Genomic DNA, 13,378 nt, shown 5'->3' on the forward strand with positions numbered 1-13,378 from the left:
ACATAGTATATTATGCCAGCCACGTAGTATATTGCCCAGTCACGTAGTATATTGCCCAGCCACGTAGTATATTGCCCAGCCACGTAGTATATTGTCCAGCCACGTAGTATATTTCCCAGCCACATAGTATATTGGCCAGCCACATAGTATATTGGCCAGCCACGTAATATATTGCCCAGTCACGTAGTATATTGCCCAGCCACATAGTATATTGCCCAGCCACGTAGTATATTGCCCAGCCACGTAGTATATTGCCTAGCCACGTAGTATATTGCCCAGTCACGTACATAGTATATTGCACAGCGACGGAGTATACAGCACAGAGCCACTGTTGTGAATTCTGCTTTTGGGTTCCCTCCGGTGGTGGTAGGTGGTAATGCAGTTGTCCCTGAGTTGCAGTCCTGGTCAGGTGTTTCTGCTGATTGCAGTTCTGACTGGGGTATTTAGGTGTGCAGGATTCATTAGTCCTTGCCAGTTGTACTGTTATGATCCGGTGACCTTGGAGCCGCATGAAACTTTCTCTGGAGTAGGTGGAAACTATACTGACCGCAGATCCTGAACTAACGCCGCAACTAGAAGTAGCCGTGGGGTGTGCCTAACAAACCCTAGACACCTCGACACAGCCGGAGGACTAAATACCCCTATAGATGGAAATAGGAATACTACCTTGCCTCAGAGCAGAACCCCAAAGGATAGGCAGCCCCCACGAATATTGACTGTGAGTAGGAGAAGAAAAGACACACGCAGGCAGAAAACAAGATTTAGCAAAAGAGGCCACTCTAGCTAAATAGGAAAGAATAGGACAGAATACTAAGCGGTCAGTATTAAAACCCTTCAAAAAATATCCACAGCAGATAATACAAAAAATTCCACAATCTAACTAAAGACGTGGAATGAATATCTGCAACCCCAGAGAATCCAACAAGACTGAGAAAATACTGATACTTATCTTTGCTGATTTGGCAGAAAGGCAGGAGGAACCAGGCAGAGGTCCAACACCTCCCAACAACAATTGACAACTGGCAAGGACTAATGAATCCTGCACACCTAAATACCCCAGTCAGAACTGCAATCAGCAGAAACACCTGACCAGGACTGCAACTCAGGGACAACTGCATTACCACCTACCACCACCAGAGGGAACCCAAAAGCAGAATTCACAACAGCCACGTAGTATACAGACTTAAAATAAAAAATAAACATATACTCACCTTCCGAAGGCCCGTTGAAGTCCTGGCCCTGTGTGCGGTGCACGCGGCAGCTTCCGGTCCCAGGGTTGGTATGAGCGCAGGACCTGTGATGACGTCGCGGTCACATGACCGTGACGTCATGGAAGGTCCTTCATAATAGAAAAAATAGGTTGGCGCACCACAATGATATCAAATAAATAAATATATACTGGGGGTGCAAAACAATGGCTAATACGCAGAGCAGATAATGAACAAGAAAAGTAGAGCCACTATACTGTATGCACACCACCAGAAGTTATAATGGATCAAACAAGCTTTATTAAATGGAAGGTCCCTCTCGCAGGACCTGTGATGACGTCGCGGTCACATGATCGTGATATCATGGCAGGTCCTTCTCGCATACCATCCTTGGCACCGGAACCTGACGCTTGCATGGAGCGGTCACCGGAGCGTCGCGAGGAGCGGGAAAGGTGGCGGAAGGTGAGTATATAATGACTTTTTATTTTTTTTATTATTTTTATCATTAGATCTTTTTACTATTGATGCTGCATAGGCAGCATCAATAGTAAAAACTTGGTCACACAGGGTTAATAGCGGCAGTAACGGAGTGAGTTACCCGCGGCATAACGCGGTCCGTTACCGCTGGCATTAACCCTGTGTGAGCGGTGACTGGAGGGGATTATGGAGCGGGCAACTGACTGCGGGGAGTATGGAGCGGGCGCCGGGCACTGACTGCAGGGGAGTAGGGAGGGACTAATCAGACTGTGGCCGTCGCTGATTGGTCGCGGCAGCCATGACAAGCAGCTGGCAAGACCAATCAGCGACTTGGATTCCATGACAGACAGAGGCCGCGACCAATGAATATCCGTGACAGACAGACAGAAAGACAGACAGACAGACGGAAGTGACCCTTAGACAATTATATAGTAGATGACGACCTTTGACAGTCTCACTGCAGGAATGAATGTGTCGCATGGATTTATGTCTTTTTACATCAACTAAGGAACTTGCCCCTCAGACTATGAGGGGTCATCAAAACAGAACCAGACCCCACTCAGAGGACAATAAAACATTCCTTATCTAAGAACTGGTCCAATATTTATGGACATAACTGTTTATCACTCATGGTAATTCTGCTTCACATCACCTGTCTTATCCATGTTTTTTTTTTTTTTTTTGGTGCTATGTTGTGCATAAATATGTGATTCTTCAGAATTTCTTTTAGTCTTTGCCTGATGAAGAGACCTGTGTAGTCTCGAAAGCTTGCAATTTGTTACCATCTTTTGGAATCTCTCACATTGTCACCTGCAACCTGTGCGGCACTAAACACATAGTGTACATCCTGTATTATACCCCGAAGCTGCACTCACTATTCTGCTGGTGCAGTCACTGTGTACATACATTACATTACTGATCCTGAGTTACATCCAGTATTATACCCCAGAGCTGCACTCACTATTCTACTGGTGCAGTCACTGTGTACATACATTACATTACTGATCCTGTACTGATCCTGAGTTACATCATGTATTATACTCCAGAGCTGCACTCACTATTCTGCTGGTGCAGTCACTGTGTACATACATTACATTACTGATCCTGTACTGATCCTGAGTTACATTCTGCATTATACCCCAGAGCTGCACTCACTATTCTGCTGGTGCAGTCACTCTGTACATACATTACCTATCCTGTACTGATCCGGAGTTATTATTATTATTATTATTATTTATTATTATAGTGCCATTTATTCCATGGCGGTTTACATGTGAGGAGGGGTATACATAATAAAAAACAGGTACAATAATCTTGAACAATACAATTCACAACTGGTACAGGAGGAGAGAGGACCCTGCCCGCTAGGGCTCACAATCTACAAAGGATGGGTGAGAATAGAGTAGGCGAGGGTAGAGCTGGTCGTGCAGTGGTTTGGTCGATTGGTGATTACTGCAGGTTGTAGGCTTGCCGGAAGAGGTGGGTCTTCAGGTTCTTTTTGAAGGTTTCGATGGTAGGTGAAAGTCTGATATGTTGTGGTAGAGAGTTCCAGAGTAGGGGTGATGCGCGAGAGAAATCTTGTATGTGATTGTGGGAAGAGGAAATAAGAGGGGAGTAGAGAAGGAGATCTTGTGAGGATCGGAGGTTGAGTGCAGGAAAGCAACGGGAGACGAGGTCACAGATGTATGGAGGAGACAGGTTGTGGATGGCTTTGTATGTCATGCTTAGGGTTTTATACTGGAGTCTCTGGGTAATGGGGAGCCAGTGAAGGGATTGACAGAGGGGAGGGGCCGGGGAATAACGGAGGGACAGGTGGATTAGTCGGGCAGCTGAGTTTAGAATAGATTGGAGGGGTGCGAGAGTGTTCGAGGGGAGGCCACAGAGCAGAAGGTTACAGTAGTCGAGGCGGCAGATGATGAGGGCATAGACTAGGGTTTTTGCAGATTCTTGGTTTAGGAATGTACGGATCCGTGAAATATTTTTGAGTTGAAGGCGGCAGGAAGTGGAAAGGGCTTGGATATGCGGTTTGAAGGAGAGATCAGTGTCAAGGGTTACCCCGAGACAGCGAGCTTGTGGGACTGGGGAGAGTGGGCAGCCGCTTACTGTAATGAATAGGTTCGTTGGGGGGGGGGGGGGGAGGATCGCGTGAGATGGGGGAAAGACAATGAATTCTGTTTTGTCCAGGTTAAGTTTTAGAAATCTAGAGGAGAAGAAGGATGAAATAGCAGACAGACATTGAGGGATTCTGGTTAGTAGGGTGAAGATATCTGGTCCAGAGATTTAGATCTGTGTGCAGGGCCGGCGTCAGCACCCGGGCAAGTGTCGGCGCCCTGGCGAGACGGGGGGGCCCACTCACGCTGTCATAGATACAGCTGGCACAAGCATCTTCTCACTCAGTGCAGCCAGGCACATAGCGGTTAAGAGAATCCAGCCAGCGTGACTGTTTGTGGGCGGAGAGAGCACGTTCTCCTGCTCTGCTCTCCCGCCCCTGGCTGCAGTGCTGAACTTATCAGGCAGAATCCGGAGGAGCTCCTACCGGCACCTGAGTGAGTGCAATGGTATCGCTGTATTCTGGGGTTCTGGGTGAGCTAGGTGGCTGCAGGTTGCAGCTGAGATGCTGAAGTATATACACTGTACAGTACCACTCACCCTGTATATATATACTGCACAGCACCTTTCCTGTATATATACACTGCACAGCACCTTTCCTCCTGTATATATACACTGCACAGCACCTTTCCTCCTGTATATATACACTGTGCAGGACCTTTCCTCCTGTATATATACACTGCACAGCACCTTTCCTCCGGTATATATACACTGCACAGCACCTTTCCTCCTGTGTATATACACTGCACAGCACCTCTCCTGTATATATACACTGCACAGCACCTCTCCTCCTGTATATATACACTGCACAGTAACTATCCTCCTGTATATATACACTGCACAGCACCTTTCCTCCTGTATATATACACTGCACAGCTCCTCTCCCCCTGTATATATACACTGCACAGCTCCTCTCCCCCTGTATATACACACTGCACAGTACCACTCCTCCTGTCCTGTGTATATACACTGCACAGTACCACTCCTCCTGTCCTGTATATACACTGCACAGTACCACTCCTCCTGTATATATACATTGCAAAGTACCGCTCCTCCTGTCTTGTATATATACACTGCACAGTACCACTCCTCCTGTCCTGTATATATACACTGCAGAATTTACAATAGCTGTCACTCATGTAAGAAGTGAAATCTGGCATTGTACTATATATTTCTCTGCCGTATCTGTGCATCATAAATCGGGGTATGTGTTAAAGGGGGGGCCACTGAGACTCTTTCGCCTGGAGCCCTCAAAAACCTGGTGCCAGCCCTGTCTGTGTGTCATCAGCATAGAGATGATACTGAAAACCGTGAGATTCTGTGAACTGTCCCAGGCCAAAGGAGTAAATGGAGAAGAGCAGGGGCCCTAGAACTGAACCTTGCGGGACTCCGACAGATAGGGGGCGAGGTGAGGAGGTGGCGTGTGAATGGGAGACGGTGAATGTTCGGTCAGTTAGGTATGACGAGATCCAGGATAGGGCCAAGGCTGTGATGCCAAGGGATGAGAGGGTCTGTAGTAATAGGGAATGGTCCACTGTGTCAAAGGCAGAGGACAGGTCCAGGAGGAGGAGGATAGAATAGTGTCGCTTGCTCTTGGCGGTTAATAGGTCATTGGTGACCTTAGTTAGGGCAGTTTCAGTGGAGTGGTGTGACCGGAAGCCTGATTGTAAGCGGTCGAAAAGGGAGCAGGAAGATAGATGGGAGGACAGTTCAAGATGGACGTGTTGTTCCAGTAGTTTTGAGGCATAGGGGAGAAGTGATATAGGGCGATAGCTAGATACAGAAGATGGGTCAAGAGAGGGCTTTTTGAGGATAGGTGTGATTGAGGCATGTTTAAAGCTTGAGGGGAAAACACCAGTTGTTAGTGATAGGTTGAAGAGATGGGTTAGGGTTGGGATGAAGACTGTGGCGAGGTTTGGGATGAAGTGGGAAGGGATAGGGTCAAGTGCACAGGTGGTGAGATGCGATCTTGAGAGTAGAGTGGAGAGTCGATCTTCTGTAATGGTGGAGAAGTTGGTTTTGGAGGTGGAGGGCTCGGTAGTTGGGAGGAAGGGCTCTGGGAGTTGTCGACTTAAACTGTCTCTGATGTTCTCAATCTTCTGCTTAAAAAATGAGGCAAAGACTTCAGCTGAGATGAGTGGGGAGGGAGGAGGTGCTGGGGGACGGAGGAGAGAATTGAAGGTGTTGAATAACTGTTTAGGGTTGTGAGACAGGGAGGATATGAGAGATGAGATGTAGGTTTGTTTAGCTGTGGCGAGTGTGGTCTTGAAAGTAGTGAGGGACTGTTTGAATGTGATAAAGTGCTCATTGGAGTGGGATCTTTTCCATCTCCACTCTGCAGCCCTGGAAACTTGCCTCAGTTCTTTGGTCAGGCTGGTGTGCCAGGGCTGTCTGTTGATTTTGCGAGCTTTGGTATGTGTGAGGGGCAAGAGATTCCAAAGCTGCAGCTATTGTGGTGTTATATAGAGCGGCAGCGTCATCCGCATTGTGTAGGGAACTTATGTCTGTGAGAGGGAGGAGAGAGAGAGAGTTACATCCTGTATTATACTCCAGAGCTGCACTCACTATTCTGCTGGTGCAGGCACTGTGTACATACATTACATTACTGATCCTGTATTATACTCCAGAGCTGCACTCACTATTCTGCTGGTGCAGTCACTCTGTACAGTGTACATACATTACATTATTGATCCTGTACTGATCCTGAGTTACATCCTGTATTATACCCCAGAGCTGCACTCACTATTCGGCTGGTGCAGTCACTGTGTACATACATTACATTACTGATCCTGTACTGATCCTGAGTTACATCCTGTATTATACCCCAGAGCTGCATTCACTATTCTGCTGGTGCAGTCACTCTGTACATACATTACTGATCCTGAGTTACATTCTGTATTATACCCCAGAGCTGCATTCACTATTCTGCTGGTGCAGTCACTGTGTACATACATTACATTACTGATCCTGAGTTACATCCTGTATTATACTCCAGAGCTGCAGTCACTATTCTGCTAGTGCAGTGACTGTGTACATTACATTACTGATCTTGTACTGCTGCTGACTTACATCCTGGATTATACTCCAGAGCTGCACTCACTGTGTGCATACATTACTGTTCCTGAGTTACATTCTGTATTATACCTTAGAGCTGCACTCACTATCATGTTGTAGGAGTAACTGTGTACACAGGATCAATGAAGGGTCAATACAGGATCAGTAATGTAATGTATGTACACAGTGACTGTACCAGCAGAATAGTGAGTGCAGCTCTGGAGTATAATACAGGATGTAACTCAGGATCAGTACAGGATAAGCAATGTAATGTATGTACACAGTGACTGCACCAGCAGAATAGTGAGTGTAGCTCTGGAGTATAATACAGGATGTAACTCAGGATCAGTACAGGATCAGTAATGTAATGTATTGTATGTGCTCAGTGACTGCACCAGCAGAATAGTGAGTGCAGCTCTGGAGGATAATACAAGATGTAACTCAGGATCAGTAATGTAATGTATGTACAGAGTGACTGCACCAGCAGAATAGTGATTGCAGCTCTGGAGGAAAATACAGGATGTAACTCAGGATCAGTACAGGATAAGTAATATAATGTATGTGTATGTACACAGTGACTGCACCAGCAGAATAGTGAGTGCAGCTCTGGAGGATAATACAAGATGTAACTCAGGATCAGTAATGTAATGTAATGTATGTACACAGTGACTGCACCAGCAGAATAGTGATTGCAGCTCTGGAGGAAAATACAGGATGTAACTGAGGATCAGTACAGGATAAGTAATATAATGTATGTGTATGTACACAGTGACTGCACCAGCAGAATAGTGAGTGCAGCTCTGGAGTGTCATAGAGGAAGAGGCGGAGCCTGCTTGCCGTGTGCTCTGTGTGCTACCTAGAGAGAGCTCCTGGGAAGGGAGGTAAAGTTTTTCATCCAGGACTTTTTGTCTGCCCCCTTCCAGGCTCATTTTGGGACTGGCCTCCGGGGCTGGGCCCCCGGCTCCCACCTCCCGGTCCAAGCCAGCGGGGGGTGGGAGGACTCCAACTCCGGCTAGGACCACAAGATCTGGCCAAGGATCAGGCAAGGGATCCAGTATGAAGACCCGTAGGACCCCTGAGGCCGCGGCGGCTCCTTCCCCCGGAGGTAGGCCTAGTACGAGCAGGGGTGCTGCAGCGGTGCCCCTTGGTTGGGGTACTAAGGCGGCTAGAGAATCCGCCGTGGGCTATGGTTCACGCATCCATGCGCACCTCTGCGAGTATGAGGACGCCTCAAGGAAGCTAAAATCCCTCTGGGGGGAGTTCAGGGTAGCTAAGGAGAGGTCTGACAGGGCCTCCGGCAATAAGAAGGCCGAGCTATCCGCCGCGGTCAAGAAGATAAAAAAATCCATACAAGACCTGGAAAGCCGGAGGTGTGAGATCCTGGATGGCAGCGGGCCCTTCCGTGAAAAGTTGGAAAATGACGACCGGTTCAGAGCCATGACCGGTGGGGCTCCGGAGGGGTCACGGAGCTCCGGCCAGGTGGTGGAGGAGGATGATGAGGAAGAGGAATGCGAGGAGGAGGTCGCGCCCTACCCACCGCCTGGTGGCCTGGTAAGAGATCTCCAGGCGTCGCATAGCAAGATAGCCCCTGAGCAGGTGGCTCTCCCGTCAGATTCCGGCCCTTCAGGGGACAGCGGGAGCGAGGGGGAGGATGAGGATGGTGGTAGTAGCAGCGAGGGGGGCTGCCTCATCATGCAGCAGATCCGGCAGATCGAGTCCCCGGTCCGTTTTAACCAGCTGAGGTTCGGTGATGAGATCTGTGAGGACGAGGCAACCAGGAGGGGGATGAAGAGAAAGGCAAAGAAAAGTAAGAAGAAAACATCTACTGTGGAGAAAGATGTGTATGTCCCCCTCTCTGGGGCCCCCGATCCCGCTGTGCGGCACCCGCTACCCACCCCGACTCGGGCTCTGTTGTGGGTCCGCAGCGAGGGAGCGGGGAGATTACAGGCCATGACATGCAGGGTGCTGCTTCTGTTTGTGGTAACGGAGGGGGTAGTGATGTGTCTGATATGGAGCATGGTGTGGAAGGTGGCCCAGAGGTGGGCAAGAGAGTGGCAGCCGGGACCGCATCTCCGGCGGTGAGCGCTGGGGTGTCCGGGTCCCCCACTTACGGATCCGCTAAAACTGGATCGCTTCTGGGGACCCAGGCACCTAGTAAAGTAAAGGGCGAGGGGCCTGCGGCTCCGGCAGAACCGGCTCATAAAAAGAAAATGGTGGGGGCTCCCCTGGTGGGGTCTGCGGTGAAGTCGGGGTGTCCTGCATTGGGGGCACCGCCGCTGGTGGATGCTGAGGGGGAGTGGCCTAGCCTGGGGCCGGCTGCTGGAGTTGCTGTGGCCAGGCTGTTTGTGGCCCAGGGTGTATTGGTGGGGGGCGCTGTGCCCCAGGGGACTGGTACCGCTGGGGGGATTCCTGGGGGTGGATCCAGCTCTGGGTCGGCTCTGGGGGTCCCACTGCGGCCAGTCTCAGGGGGCGTGGCCTCCTCAGCACCTGCTGCCCATGTAGGAGCAGCTTTGGATAGCTGTGCTGTGCGGCTGGAGGCTGGGGGCGTGGCTTCCCAAGCAAAAGAAAAAAAAATGGTCTTAGCTACTGTCAGCAATGGAGCAGGGACTGCAGCTGCAGCAGACAGCAGCAAGGGCGCCTGCCTGGCGGGGTCCCCTGAGTCTGGGGGCTTACCTGCGGTGGGGGCTCCGGTGACAAGGCAGGATGGAGCTGGAGGTGGGTCTGCACCTGGCTTCCTACCTGCCAGTGAGGGAGGAAGCTCTGTGCCTGCTGTGGTGCAAAGTCAGGCTGTGCTGCTTAAGTCATATGGCAGCGCGACCCTTAAAGGGACACAAGCGCTGTGTGTGCCAAACCCCCCAGCAGGGAAGATGCCACCAGTAGGTGGCGGTAGCAGAGGGGAAACAGAACCTGGAAGTACCCAAAAGGTGAGACAAAATAATATTGACCCCAGTGTGCATGTGAGTGAGAGTGGGGTGACTGATGGAGTGGATGAGGAGGGTGCGGGTATGGAAGTGTCTATGGTTGAGGATGCGAGTGGCAGTGCGTCTAAGGTGGCAAGTGTGAATAGGGTGGCAAGTGTGAGTACAGTGTCTGATGGTAGTGGGAGAAGGGGGGAGGGGGCCGGTCCATCTGCCCCCCCAGCCACAGGTTCTCTGAGTTATTCAGGGGTGGTGGCTGGAGCCTCGGGGTCTAGTCAGGGGGTTTCCTCGCCTCTGGACCTCAGGGATAGTGTCTTGCGGCGCCATTTCCTGGAGGCCCTCAAAAAGTGAGAACGGACGATCGAAGTAGAGGGAAGAGTGGTGGACTTGGCCTTTTGGCTGGATAGACACGGCCAGGCTGCCTTCCAAGATAAAAGGGAAGGGGAAACGGTTTGGTCCCTCCCGACAGCCGGGCAGGGGGTGGCCAGGCGGAATGTGGTCCGTCTTCGGTGGAGGGGCAGTGAATTGTGCCCGCCAAGGGCGAGGGTTGTGGAGCTCCTTCTGAAGATGGACTTCAGGGCGACGGACATCTTTGCCCTGATTCATCCATTTGGCACCTCCTTCTTCGATGTCAGTTTTGTTCGGCCAGAGGGCTTGGAGCTTTTCTGGTCGAATTTCGAACTGGCAAAGGGGGAGCCCGGCTGGCGAGACTTTGCCGTGCAGGCGGTGTCTCGCCAAAATAGTGTAAAGAGGGTGACCGTTCTGACAAGTAACGAGTCCCTCTCTGGGGTCGACATAATGATGTGGCTTTCCCGTTATGGGGAAGTCACCGAGGTCCCTAAAAAAAATAGGGACGAGTTTGGCATTTGGTCAGGGGGCTGGACCTTCATGGTAAAGTTGAAGGTTTCAGGAGGTACGGTCACCCACATCCCCTCCTCAGCATTTCTGGGGAGGGACAGAATCCAGATCTTCTACCAGGGGCAACCGAAGGTCTGCCACAGGTGTGGTGATCCCCGCCACTTCAGAGCAGGCTGCAAGGTGCAGAAATGTGCCTTGTGTGACGGGGTAGGCCATCTTGCCGTGGCCTGTGGTGACATTAGGTGTCACCTGTGTGGTGACCTAGGTCACCCGTATAGCCGCTGCCCCCGTTCCTTTTCCAGCACCATTTCTGGCCCGGCAGGGGGGAGCTAAGGGTGGGTCCCCGGTGGTGCAACTTCTGCTGGGGCTGAGGGTGGAGGCGTGAGGGGAGCTGAGGGGTCAGTGAGGAAAGGCGAGGCTGGTACATCTGCCCATCAGTGGCAACAGGTGAGGAGCCGTAAGGGCAGGATAAGCCTCAGGCATCTGGGGTGATGACTGCCCCCCACTCTGGAGGCGGCAGCCGAAGCCTCTGAGGCCCTGGGGGAGAAGGCGGTGAGCGCGGAGATCCGGAGGATGGAGAGGGAGGAGTTGGCTGCTTCTGATAACTCTTCCCAGTATGAAAGTCTGGATGAAGAGGTGGTAGAGCAGCCTAAAAAGACTGGTGACAATCGTACCGGTAAGAGTCGGAAGAAGAGGAAGAACAAGGCTAAAAAATCTAAGCCCCCCCCCTGGCCACTAGGGTGCCTATGGAAGGGCTCTCCGACTCCCCTCTGATCCCCCTCTCCAAATCGGTTCCAAGCCCTCGATGACTCTGCTGTGTCGGAGGTCGGGGGTGAGGGACCGGACGCAACATCTGGGGTGCCTTCGGGGAGAGGTGAGGTCTGTCCTCTGGGGGATTCATACTCCTCTGGAGGGGGGACTACCTCGGGGTCCAGGGGTGAGGAATCTATTTCTGGGAAGTCCAGTGCTGTAAAGGAGGATATGGACACCTCGGTATCTTTAAAGAGGAGGGGTGAGTCGGGCTCTTCCTCAGAGGGGGAGAGGAAATCAGGGGGTACGGTTAAAAAACAGGCCATCTAACTCAATCACCCATGATGGCGGAACCTACTACTACTACCTACTACTGGCGTCGATTAATGTCGCCAGCATAAAGTCGGATATGGCTAGATTTACGGCCTTTGATTTTTTCACCCGGGTTGAGGCTGATATTTTATTTTTGCAGGAGACCAGACTAACGGACATGGGGTCCATCTACAAAGCAAAGAGGGAATGGAGGAGTGGGCCCTCATACTGGTCTCTTGCGGCCGAGCCGTATAGCGGGGTAGCGGTCCTTTTTAAGACCGCGGAGGTGGAATGCAGACGGGTGATCGAGGTAGAAATGGGGAGATGTTTGGTCCTTGACGTCTTCATGAGGGGACAGGAGCTTCGGCTCATCAATATATATGGCCCGCAATCTAAGTGGGACCGTAAATGTCTCTTCCTGAGGATCAAGCCCTATCTTTTTACGAGCCGGCAGGTGGTCTTCGGTGGGGATTTTAATACTGTAACCAGACTCCGTGATAGGGGAGGCCCCGGAGACCGGCTGGCTTATAATAGCGTAGCCTTGAATAGCATAGTAAGCGAAGCTCGCCTGGTGGATGTCCACATCCGGCACACCCCAGGTCACGGGGGTTTCACCTTTTTTAGGGGAAGCAGTAGGTCTAGGATAGATAGGTTTTTTTAAAGGAGGAAGCCATCTCTTCTGCAGTGTCCGCTGTTGAGGTGGAGTTCTCCGATCACTGTTTCATTTTCTTTACTTTGAATGTTACAGAGACCCCCCGGATAGGGAGAGGCCTATGGAAGCTGAATTCGTCCCTTCTGGAAGAGGCGGAAGTAAGACAGTCCTTTGAGGAATTTCTTCAGAGCCAGGTACCTCTCTTGGGTCTTTGTAGCAGTAAGTCTGAGTGGTGGGAGATCTTCAAAAGAAGGGTCGCAAGGTTCTTCCGTCAGCTCTCGAGCCTCAGGGGCCTGAACAGGTACCGCCTGTATCGGGAGCTGGGGAGGAAGCTCGAGCAGCTCGTCTCGACTGGAGGGGACCGAGAGGAAATCTCCAGGGTGAAGACCTTGCTCAAGGGGTGCCAGTATGATAGGCACACATCCTTGGTTTTTGAGAGGGATTTCGGGAGGTACCGCTCGCCCGACCCTTACAGAAACTGCAGGTTGTCAGTGAATTGTAAGATGGTGAGAGGACTGATTGACAGTACGGGGTTTCTGAACAGATCCAAATCAGGGATTCTGGAGGTGGTCAGATCCTTCTACTTCCACCTCTTGGGGAGGAGGGATCCTGATCGGGATGAGATGTCGGCTTTCCTGACTGAAACCATCCCTGAGCCAGGGGATGACCCCTCTCCATGTTTTGTCAGAAGCAATCAGGGAAGAGGAAGTGAGACGGGCGATTGATGGGCTCCGGCCCAAAAAGTCACCCGGTCCGGATGGCTTAACATCCGAGTTCTACAAGACTTTTAGGGACTCTTTGGTCCCCCTCTTGACTGAGGTGTTTAATGAGTGCCTCTCCTCGGACATTCTGCCCAGTTCAATGAGGAAGTCAGCCCTGATTATCCTGTCAAAGGGTAAAGACTCGTCCCGTATTGAGAACTGGCGTCCCATAGCGCTTCTCAATACGGACCGAAAGGTTCTGGCAAAGGTGCTTTTTAATCGGTTGGTGCAGTTTGCGCCCCGGCTCCTTTCGGGGGCCCAGCACTGCTCTGTTTCAGG

General features: G+C 51.2%; 1 protein-coding gene across 1 annotated transcript in view; it reads right to left on the minus strand.

Annotated features, from left to right (window-relative positions):
- The window catches only part of CFAP77 (cilia and flagella associated protein 77), a 165,673-nt gene that overhangs the window by 18,160 nt on the left and 134,135 nt on the right, over positions 1–13,378 (minus strand). The window lies entirely within an intron of this gene.

This window comes from Ranitomeya variabilis, chromosome 2 (genome assembly GCF_051348905.1).
Source record: "Ranitomeya variabilis isolate aRanVar5 chromosome 2, aRanVar5.hap1, whole genome shotgun sequence".
NCBI classification, from domain to species: domain Eukaryota; kingdom Metazoa; phylum Chordata; class Amphibia; order Anura; family Dendrobatidae; genus Ranitomeya; species Ranitomeya variabilis.